We start from the raw sequence: 12423 nt of genomic DNA, 5'->3' as shown, positions 1-12423 counted from the left end.
CATAAACTTACATAGTGATGCCTGGACTACTGCAAAAGCCAACCCTAAGCAATCTTACTCTCAAGGCTGTCTTCCAACAAGTTCACTCTGAACCTAGGTGTGAGAGTCATGTTTCTAGACAGCAAATCTGGCCAGGTTCTCCCCTGAATGCAAGTCCTTTAAGTTATTATGTAAACTGTCAATGTGCACTGGTCACCTTGCTCGGTAAGCTCATTTCCTGACCCATCTATCACCCTTAGAGATTCAAGCATAATGAAAGGACTGTGGTTCCCTGTACACACTAGGGTGCTTTCTACCTCCATGCCATTGCTATCTAATTTACATAGTATGCCACTGTCTTATGTCTCATGCTCTCCTTCTCAAAAAAACACACCAACTTCTTTAAGTCATTTAATAATAATCAATTATTCAATAATCAATCATAAATCCATTTAATAATCAATAATTTCCATGAAGGCTTTCCAGAGTCTTCTATTAACACATCAGTTGGATTATGTACTCCACTAGAATGGCACTCTCTCTTTGTATTTACTCAGCTAGAATATGAACTTTTTGCTACCAGTTTTCAACTAATCAATGAAGATCTTAATGCACAACTTTTCACTCACCTTTGTATCCAGTTTCTAGCTCTTAAAATTATGTCAAGGAAATGAATGCATGTGACTGTGTGTGTGTGTGTGTGTGTGTGTGTGTGTGTAATGTGTGAGTCCTAAGCTTTGGTCATCACACAGTCATATATCAAATGTTGATATAAATAAGATAAATAGAAATCAATACAATAAATATACTGCAGTTTTGTGACAGTATTTCCTTAACAAACAGAACAGGAAACCTATGAATTTGCATTTCCTATATGATTTATATTCATGTTAAAGTCAAACTGCTAATTTTAGTCTTCTATTTCAACAATGATTCTAACAGTCCTCAGGCTCCACAAGTAGTTTTTTAGCTTTTGCAATCATAACCAAATTCTCCACCCTTTTCTTCACTCTATACCTTACACTACAGCCAAAGCAGACTCTTCACCACTACAAAAAGCACATATTTGTGCCTCTACCTTTGCATAAACAACATTCCATTCTAGTCTCCTAGAAAACATATGATCCCCAAAAGCTTCAAGTGGTGCTCCACCCTAGGGACCATGAATCATTTTGTCAAGTTTTTACTTTCAAAATGTTTGCCCACTTCTCTGGCATATCATTGCCTTTACAATGAATTTGGCCTCCCCGTCTATACAATAAGCTCTCACTCTTTCCATGCAAAATGCCTGTGACATAGATGTTCAATAAGTATTAATCTAGTATACTGTCCATCAATTCATTCCTATTCCCACACATTGAAATCATGAAAAACATTTGTCTTTAGCCACACAATCTCCTCTTTAAATAATTATCCCAATGAAAACCCACTCAGTCATCCTTATGGTTTCATGGCTTGTCTTCTAGTGTAGATCTGCAACTTTCCTAGTCATCCGAACTCTAGTTCTTTATTTCCATTGGTCCATCAGAAATACCTATTTGGATATAATGTTTCTCCTTTAAATCTGGTGTACAAACATGAAACTAAGTCATTACTTTCTTGCCCTAAAATTCCTTGTCCTTCTCAACTTCACCCTGTCTGCTAAGAGCATGCTTGATCCCTGAGGCTGCTCTGAAGGCATATTTTATAATCCCAAAATGATTAACTCCTGTTACAAGGTATCACTTCCTATGCTCATTTTTATTATAAATAAAACTGCTAACTTTTGCCTATTCTCCCACATTCCAACACTGGGTTTTTATCATCTGAGGCCACAAAGATGGAGTATTTTCTTAAATTATTTCCCTTTCTTCCAACTCTTTTCTAAAATCATGTTAATATTAACAATCACACTATGCCTAACTCAATTTACAAAACTCTTTGGAAAACTACCTGGCTCAAAACAAAATAGGAACAGAAAATCAATTTAGGTTATTTTGAATCAAAACATTAGGTAATTATAAACCTCAATATCTTCCAAATGAAGACTTGCTTAATGGGTAGAACTCTGGGTTTCTTAGATTTCAGTCTACTTACTTCGTCACTTAAACTGATGAAGTTACTGCCTCTAAAGAGTCTTGCACCTGACAACAGATCCTTCTGCAGTTCACATCAGCCAGATTCTTTACTTTGATAACATAACACCAACGTGGCAACTACAGAATTGGGAGTTGTAGCACATGGGTGTCCTTTCAGTCAACACAGAATGCTAACTCAGACAAATGCTTATGACCTGAAGTTTATTTGCTCTGATACATACTAATATATTTATTGATGAAATGATATGATATATAAAATTTGCTTCAAAATAATCTAGTAGGAAATAGGGGAGGGGCATAGAGAGGGAATGGGATACAGATGAAACAAGATTGGTCATAAGTTGATGATTGTTGAAACAGAGTGATAGGTACATAAAGATTTATGAAATTTCTATGCCTACATTTATATTTAAAATTTTCACAGCGAATATTAAAGTAAATTTGAAATCAAACATTGTAAAATGTTATCAGTATTTACTGTGAATAATGACACCATGGCTGATGGTTTTCTTCTATATGTCTGAATATTCTTTTACATTTTCTAAAATGAGCAAAAATTATTTTGTGGAAGTTATAAAATGTTAGATATTTTTAAAAAACCTATCTGCTCCACATATCTTGAGTCTTCCAACTCAATGAATTTTGGGGGGAAGGGGAGTACCTGGGATTAAACTCAGGGGCACTCAACCACTAAGCCACATCCCCGGCCCTACTTTGTATTTTATTTAGAGACAGGGTCTCACTGAGTTGCTTAGGGCCTCGCTAAGTTGTTGAGGCTGCCTTTAAACTCTCCATCCTCCTGTCTTAGCCTCCCAAGCTTCTGGGAATACAGGCATGCACCACTGCATGCAGTGTCAATGAATATTTTAAATGAATATGTTAGTTACTCATTTCTTAAAATCACTGGAACTTTATCATTTACTAGGTGAAAGGCCCACAAAGATATGTAAGTACACTATTTTACTCTAGTCCTCATTAGAACTATTTTCATGAGAAATATTATTAGTCTATTCTCACTTTTTCCTGAGGGATGATTCATGAAACACAATGTAAAACTTATCTTTATTAAAAGAAATCTGAAGTATCAATATTCTCTGTCATGTGAAAGGAGATGAGCTACACATTAGAATCACCAGAGGCTGAATGCACAGCCCTAAGGCATGCTTAAGACCATTCATGTAATGACTCAAGCATCAGTACTTCCTAAACTTCCCAAGTGATGCCTACATGCAGCCGAAGTTGAAAAGCATCATTTAAGAACTCCATAAATTAGTGATAGTTTGTTTATTATTTTACTATGGAAAATTTCAAGCATACAAAAAAGTATACAGTAATATGAACCTTACATAAACATCATACAACTTCAACATATACCACTGTTTTTACCAAGGTTGGTCTGTCTTCTCTCCTACTTTATTTTTATTTATTTATTAATTTTTGTTGGAATATTTTACAGCAAATTCCAGATATCAGATCACTTCATTTTTCAATGTTTCAGTATGTGAACACTACTTCTTATGATTAACTGACTTAATTCCTTTTTCTTAAACAATGAGAGGCTTTGCTGAGCTTAGTTTTTTTTCAAATGGATTGCTTCCTTAAATCAGAATTTCTAAAATATCTGTTTCCTTTTTATCTCAGTTATTACTTGGATTTCCTATTTTTGCTTTTATAAAATGGCTTTCAGTTATATTTTATATGTGCATTTTAATATAAAACAAATCTTTGCATAAATCTTAAATGTATCCTCTTGTTAACTATCCTCTCAAGATTACACCCAAAATCTACTCTATTATACTATTATGTCAAATCCTTCACCTCAAACTCATAAATAACATGTATTTCTTCTTATTATAAGAGTAATGAAGGAGATGGGCATGCTAGCACAAGCCTGTAATCCCAGGTACTCAGGAGGCTGAGGCAGGAGGATAACAAAATGGAAGCCAACCTGAGCATTAGCAAGACCCTGTCTCAGAAGAAAATTTACAAAAATATGGGGATATAACTCCATGGGAAAGTGCTTGAATAGCATGTGCAAAGCCCTGGGCTCAATCCACAAGACTGCAAAAGCAAAACAAACAAATGAAAATTGTTACATAGGACTGGGGAATATAACTCAATGGTAGAACATTTGCCTGGCATGCATAGCCCCTGGGTTAAATCTCCAGAACTGCAAAAGGAAAAAGAAAGTAATGTATTTTCATAAAAGAAGAATCTGGAAAAGACAGAGAAGAATAATATCACTTATTACTCTATAACATCTATATAACTTTTTTAACATCTTGGATATCTTACTGCAAGTTTTTCTTTTTAATATGTAAACACATTTTATAAAAGCAGATTTACATTATATGCATCATTTTCGTAATATAATTTTTACTTAACATTACTGTGAATATATTCCCAAGACTTTACATTTTTAAAAACATGACATTTAAGGGCTGTGGAATTATTATATCATATGAAGGTACTAAAATTTACAAAATCATTCCCTTTATATTGTACAGCTGGGTTACTTTCCAATTTTTATACTTAGTAGTTTATTGATAATTCTAATCATTCCTTTGTTAAGAATGGTGAAGGGTCTGAAGTTTTGCCCTACCTACATATTAATAATTTAGCCTACCACAAGATGCTGGGTGTCAACAGCAAACATGACACTCCTAAGTCAGAGACGAAAGACTTATTACTATGTTTCATACTCATGTCAGTTCTCCTTGGCCCTGAAGGTAGATACAGATGACGTGGAGTGGCTGAGATGGATGATGCAAGGGTTTGCCTTACAGCAAAGAAACCCTGAGTTTATGAAACCCAAATCTTTTATAATGAACTGCAAAGCAAACACACATAAACTTTATTTCAGAGGGAAACTTTATTATACTGGATAGTAAATAAACTAAACCTGTTTGAGCCAAAAATTAATTTTTCCTCCTCAAAGTTGTTTTTGTCAGATATTTAGTCATAGCAACAAAAAATTGACTCATGTAATCACCCTATTAATTAATATAAAAATGAAATGTGTTCATATATTCAGAGATCTCAGAATGGTGTTGAGCAAGTAAATGCTAAAAGGTATTATCACTGTCTAGCTGCTATTCCATGTACTCCAAGACTTACCCATTTTACAAAACTGAGTCCAATACCACTGTCTCTATGAATACAGATGACCACTTCTCTGAATTTCCAGTTGTGTTCCACATATTGAACCTTTTCATCATATACTATGCTCAGAGGTCTGAATTGGCCATATGTCTTTTGTATCTAATGCTTTGCAACTTTCACTTTAATGACAGTAGAAAAGGCTTTCTAGAATTGAAAAACATTATAACTTCCATGATCCCTGTGGTATCAAAACAATATTGTCCAAACTTGTATTACTGCAAATGAAAATCTTTACATATCAATTATGCAAAAAAGAAAGTGATTTTTAAGGGGTAATCAGTAACTTTCTATGTGTTGATAGGCAGTCAACGAAATGATTCTGGAAACTTTAATGTTTGGTTGAAACACTTTTAACGTAATGTTCCCTGTAAATTTTACACCAAAATAGTAGAAACCATTGGCCACTCAAACTGCTAGAGCAAAAACTAAATCCACCATGATAAAGATGACTTCAAATGGCTCCAAAATGATCCAAGACTAAACTTAATAAAACACAGCCCAGATAATTTATGGGACATTGTCATCAGAATGAAACAATAACAGATTACAAATACAAAAATTTTCATTTTCCTAAAATATGTGTGTGTGTATGTGTGTGTCAATTTCAAGAGAATACCTTCATTATAATGAATATTTTGAAACTCAGAACTGTACTTATTTTTGACACTAAGTAAAAAAGACATTATGATTCTAAAAAATATACTTTATAATTGAATGTGTACTCCAGGTTTTCAAAGAATTTTCATACACAAAGCATAAAATTAAAGATTATAAAAACCTTATGGAATGAAATGCACAGATATTTTTGTTCCACTTGCAGATAAATAAACAAGTTGAGCAAAACAAAATATTTTTTACTAAAGCATAACTATATTTAGAATCCTGAAAAGCATGTTAAATAATATTTTAAATAATTTAAGCTATTGAAATTCAACTGACAAAACTTAAATATTTTAACATATTGCTCAATTAAATATGAAACTGAAAAAAATCAATCCTTGGATGGAAGATGTCTTAAGCACAATTTAGGAAGTTCACTGTCACTTTCAAAAAAAATTCATAAAGGCTAATAATAGTAAGAGAAATTATTCAAAAGCACTGAGATACATATATTTTGACATGATTTGCCACCAACTACCAGTAAAGTAGTGATGCACATAGATATACACCTATCAGCTCAAATCTGGGGAACATAATAGGCAAATATATACTTTTCTCCTAAGATTATGACCAAGGAGGAATCGAATGTTATGGGGGTAACATTGGGAAGGAGTACCTATGTGCTCCATATAAAGCAAAATGCAGTTCCTTCCTTGCTCTTTTCAACTCTTTCTTTCTTTTCTGTTTTTTTTTTTTTTTTTTTCTTTCCTGATCAAAAAGCTTTTATTTTACCTTTGTTTTTGAGAGATCTTTCCAATGAGTACAGAATACAAGGTGGATATTTTCTGCTTTCTTCTCAGTGATTTGAAGATGTTGTTCTACTGTTTTCCTGGTGCACTGTTACCAAGGACAAATCTGCTGCCATGTTTAATTTTAATTCTGAGTGACTGGTTGGTTTTATTTTTTTTTAATTTGTTCCTTTGTTATTTGTTTGTTAACCCAGCTGTTTAAAAACTATTCTATTATCCACTGTTATGAAGACCAGGTGGCAAGGAGAGACCCCTGGTCAAAGAAACTGAAGCCCTTGGTCCCATTTCCCATAAGGAACTATGGAGGTTAGAACCAGATCTTTCCCAAGATGTTTTCATGTATGGCTGAAGGGAACTGGGATTATATCTGGCCATTTTCAAGTGATAGATACTATTCCTTCTTGGATGATTCTTTTTCCAGCTTTGAAAGTACTCTAGGATTCGTGTGCTAATCTATACTCACCCAAAGAGTCAAGGGGAACCCTGTGCACATCTTCAAAATATTCTCTGAGCACTTGTTTTCATTCTAGTATGCTGCCCTTTATCTATTCTGATGGCTGCTTCTATCTCTCCTCAACTCAAGGGGTCTCAGAGGCTCATCCTGGATTCTGCCTCCTTGCACAAGGACTTAGAAACTATCTTAGAATATTAAGCTTGGGCAATCATAGGGCCCACTTCATTTGATTCACTCCTCTCTGGGATTAGTGTTTTTTGATGCTTGATATCATTCATAAAGTCCAGGGGTTTTAAAATCATATTTTCATATAATCTGTTCATTGTTTGTTTCAGATGGAAAAATAAATCTAGTTCCTACTGCTTTATATTACTTGGAAACAGAACTCACCCAAAAAAATACATTTAAACACAGAAGTAAAATTAAAACAAACGTGGGAATTACAGTGGCAAAATAGAACGTAAAACATACTTGCTTTGACTCTAGGTATAATACAATTATGGGAGGAGCTGGGGATATAGCTCAGTTGGTAGAGTGCTTGCCTTGAGTGCACAAGGCCCTGGGTTCAATTCCCAGCACTGCAAAAAAAAAAAAGAATAGTACAACTAGGGGGAGGAAATCATGCAAGCGAAGTGTATGCATATTTAGAGAATATAGATCTTTTTTAAAAAAATAAAGGGTAATGTTACTGATTACAATAAAATGATAGAGAAGGAATAAAAGACAAGGGAAGTGAGAACCCATTAATTTTAACTTTGCTAATTAAAGAGAACAAACATACTGTCTTAAAAATTAGGGAATCTAGGATATCATATAAAGGTATAATTGTAAATGTAGCCAACAGGGAGGGGGAAAAAAAGCAAACTTTTCAAAAGAGTAAGACACAATAAGACATAGTGACACATACCAGCAAATCCCAGCAACAGGAGGCTGAGGAAGGAAGATCACAAGTGTGAGGCCAGCCTCAGCAACTTAGAGATACCTTGCCTCAAAATAAAATTTAAAAAGGGCTGGGGACGTAGCTCAGTGGTAAAATGCCCTAGGTTAAATCTCTAGTACCACCAAAAACAAAAATTAAGACACACAGACTTGTAGAGGGAAAAAAAATTAATGTCTATTCTCAGAGAAAGTAAAGAATCAAAAACATATTTTCGTAAGAGATATAAAGAAAGTTGCCCCCCAAAACAATTCACCATCACCACCACCACCCCAAACTCCAAATAAGAAAATAAATTCATGTGATTTCATAGGGATGCTTTGAGCAAGTTTTAAAAGAGTGGATAAGTCCATTTCAGTTTCAACTGGTATAAAGTAAGGGGAGATGGGAAAATACCAAAAAGATTTTAGGAAGTGAGTGTGACAAGACCAACACAGACAAGTTTATCTCACTTATGAATGGATGCCACCTTTTTGAAAAATGTATTGGCAACAGCATCCAGCAAGAAATGAAAACAGAGTAAATCATCATGAACAAGGAAGGATCTTTCTCCCAAATGCACAAGAATGGTTCAGTATTAGTAAGTCAATTAATAAGATTCATCACTTTAATGGCTCTAAAGAGAAAAAAAAATCATATGGTCATGAGAGGGTATTTAATCAAATTAACAACTATTCATGATTTTTTTTTATTGGTTGTTCAAAACATTACAAAGCTCTTGACATATCATATTTCATACATTAGATTCAAGTGGGTTATGAACTCCCATTTTTACCCCAAATACAGATTGCAGAATCACATTGGTTACACATCCACATTTTTACATAATGCCATATTAGTAACTGTTGTATTCTGCTACCTTTCCTATCCTCTACTATCCCCCCTCCCATCCCCTCCCATCTTCTCTCTCTACCCCATCTACTGTAATTCATTTCTCTCCTTGTTTTTTTTTCCCATTCCCCTCACAACCTCTTATGTGTAATTTTGTATAACAATGAGGGTCTCCTTCCATTTCCATGCAATTTCCCTTTTCTCTCCCTTTCCCTCCCACCTCATGTCTCTGTTTAATGTTAATCTTTTCCTCCTGCTCTTCCTCCCTGCTCTGTTCTTAGTTGCTCACATTATATCAAAGAAGACATTTGGTATTTGTTTTTTAGGGATTGGCTAGCTTCACTTAGCATAATCTGCTCTAGTGCCATCCATTTCCCTGCAAATTCCATGATTTTGTCATTTTTTAGTGCTGCGTAATACTCCATTGTGTATAAATGCCACATTTTTTTTATCCATTCATCTATTGAAGGGCATCTGGGTTGGTTCCACAGTCTATCTATCATGATTTTTTTTTTAAATTATTATTCTTAAAATAGAAAGATCAGCCAGGTATGGTGGCACATGCCTATGATTGCAGCAATTCAGGAGGCTGAAGCAAGAGGATCACAAGTTCAAAACCAGGCTCAGCAACTTAGCGGAGCCCTAAGCAGCTTGATGGGAACCTGTCTCAAAAAATAAAAAGGGCTAGGAGGTGTTTCAGTGGTTCAGTACACCTGGGTTCAATCCCTGGTACAAAATAGATAGATAGATAGATAGATAGATAGATAAAAAGATGAATATTTTTAACTGTAATAAAATATGCCCAATTCACATCAAAGGTCAATATTATTAAGACAGTAACAGACAAAAAGACTCACTATCACCACCATTACTTAGCAACATACCACCAGTACTAGCAAAAGATCTAGATAAACAAAAAAAAAAAAAGGTGTAAAAACTAAATTGGAAAAATTATCAGTATTTGTAGATAAGATGAGAAAATTCAAGGTTATCAACCCCCCAAAAAATATTTATTACTAAAAAAATTTGTATTTTACAAAATATTGTAAAATAATTAGGTGTGCTTACAGAGTATAAAATCAAGATTATAAAATAAATTTAAGAAATGGAAAAAAATCTCTAAAAAATGTTTGAAAGTACTATTGAAGGAACCTCTAAGATATCCTGAAGGAACCTCTAAGATATCCTGAAAGCTGTACCACCTCCCTATGTATGGACAGTCAAAATGGAAAGACATCAGTTTTCCTTGAGTGAATTTATCTTCATAACAATCGGTCAACAATAACAACAAAAAGCTGTTTGTTGTTAATTTTAAAGTATACAAACTGGTTTTAATGTTCATAGCTAAAGACAAAGGGAAAAAAATACCCAAGAAAGTTGCAGAGGGGAAGGGAATAAACTAGAGATGCAGGTTAACCATACTAGTCATGAAAGACTTTGAAAATAGAAAGTATAATACTAATTTAAATGTTGACATGACCAATGAAAAAGAAGACAAATTCCAGAAACAGTTACAATACATTCAAGAACCAACATATGGTAAAAGTAGCCTCTGAAATCAAGGATGATCAACTGAATAAATGGTGGTTAGTCAAGTTGGTAGGCATCTGGAGGAAAATAAACTGGTTTCTGGACAAGCATGCACCATGAGAAATTTCACATGAAATGTTCCAATGTTAAAAAAAAAAAGTAACAACCAAGGTACTAAAATGCTGAATCCACTCTAGGAAATCACTTCCCCATAGGTCACAGCTTGCTATCCAATGGAAATATGTGAGCCACAAATGTAATATATGCAATTTTCTAGTAACCACTGAAATTTTCTAGCAGACAATAAAAATGGAAAATAAACAGAAATAATCAGTTTTAATAATATTTTTATTTAATTCAATATATCCTAAATATAGCAACTCTAATCAGTGTCAAAATATGACATATTTTACATTCTTTATTTTACCTAAATCTTTCAAATTCAATGTGTACTGTACACTTACAAATCTTCTCAATTCAAACTAGCCATATCTTACATGAGTCTGTTAGCTTCCACACAATCAGAAGCTCCACAGTTAGGGAACAGGATTATGTTGTTCAGCACTGTTTAACCAAGGCCTGCATAGTGCCTGCCATATAAATTTGTGAGAGAGAATGGAGGGAGCTGGAAATAAAAATGTATCCTGTTTGAAAACAAAGCTATTTCTACATTAGAAGTCTTGGCTTCAAGTTTTTTGATTCCAAAATTTCCTTTTGGATCACTTGGGCAAATCACAACTTTTCTGGATTTGATCAGAAAAGGAAGATTCTTCATGATTACCTATTACTTTGGGGTTGCTTGGAGAAGCAAATGAAATCATGAAGCCATTAGTAATTGCTGAGGCACTCCATAAAGGTTCTCTATACTTACTACTATGAAGGGATCTGTCTCTATGATTACTGTCCAGAGGACACTATCTTCCTGTTTCTATTAATGTTACCCATCTGTCCTCCACCAGTGGACATGCAGGTTAAAACTCTGCAATGAATGGGTTCATGCTCTGTCTCTGGGATAATGTTTTGACATAAAATTATGGTGGACGCCTTGTTCGACTCATCACCTGCCTCCGTATGGCAATATGTAAATCAATGGATGTGTAACTGATGTGATTCTGCAATCTGTGTATGGGGTGAAGGTGGGAGTTCATAACCCACTTGAATCAAAGTGTGGAATATGATATGTCAAGAAATTTGTAATGTTTTGAACAACCCACAATAAAAAATTAAAAAAAAAAATAAATAAATTTAAAAAAAAAAAAAAAAAAGAGAAGCCTCTCTCCTTTACCTTGACAAAGTCTTTCCTGAGGTGTTATAGGCCCTGGTATCCCATGGGTATTTGGTTTGAAGCATCTGCCTTATAAGATAACACTATTTATCTTTGTCATAGGCCAGGAATCAGTTTAAATGGAATCCAGAAAAGGAAAGTGCCCTAACTTTTGAGAAGTTCTTCGGAGATATCCAGAGAAAGTGAAGTGGGATAGATACTAGAGGCTGACTGAAGGAAGAAGAGTGGACCATGACCTTCTGATCAGGAAGCTGGAGCCAGGCTTGCTGCATTTTCATCATTGACTTGCATCATATGGAAGGTTAGTATTCCATTCACATCTTTCCCTCTTCTCTAATTGGTAACTTCTGGCTGCCTGGTTAAAAAGGAGGGAGAGCCAGAGGAACTCATTATCTCCCCATGAAGCTTCCTTGGTTATTTAAATCATCAAAGCTGGCATTTTGAGCATGCAAATTAGAAAAATAGAGAGACTTAAATACAATCAGTCTCCCAACTTAAGCTCAACAAACCACACACCTGAGCTAAAATAAAAGCTCCCTAAACTGAGGGCATTTTGACAAATACACCTGTTTAACTTCTGAGTGAAACAATCCTCTTGATTTCAGATGAACCAGAGTATTCTCTGCCACTGGTAGAACAGAAAGTGCATAAACCAGACAACTTGAGTATTCCTTTTGCCTGCCACTTAAACATGGCCTAACTTTGCACAAATAAGTTAACATTCTTGGTACATTTCCATGTATGCTAATTGAATATAA

General features: G+C 34.5%; 1 protein-coding gene across 13 annotated transcripts in view; it reads right to left on the bottom strand.

The window, feature by feature from the left end:
• Gtdc1 (glycosyltransferase like domain containing 1) overlaps nt 1-12423 on the bottom strand; it is a 374674-nt gene that overhangs the window by 218096 nt on the left and 144155 nt on the right. The gene's annotated exons all lie outside the window — the stretch shown is intronic.

Source organism: Marmota flaviventris, chromosome 11 (genome assembly GCF_047511675.1).
Source record: "Marmota flaviventris isolate mMarFla1 chromosome 11, mMarFla1.hap1, whole genome shotgun sequence".
In the NCBI taxonomy this organism is placed as follows: Eukaryota; Metazoa; Chordata; class Mammalia; order Rodentia; family Sciuridae; genus Marmota; species Marmota flaviventris.
Note: the sequence above shows the minus strand (reverse complement) of the source record. Positions and strands in the feature narration are given on the sequence as shown.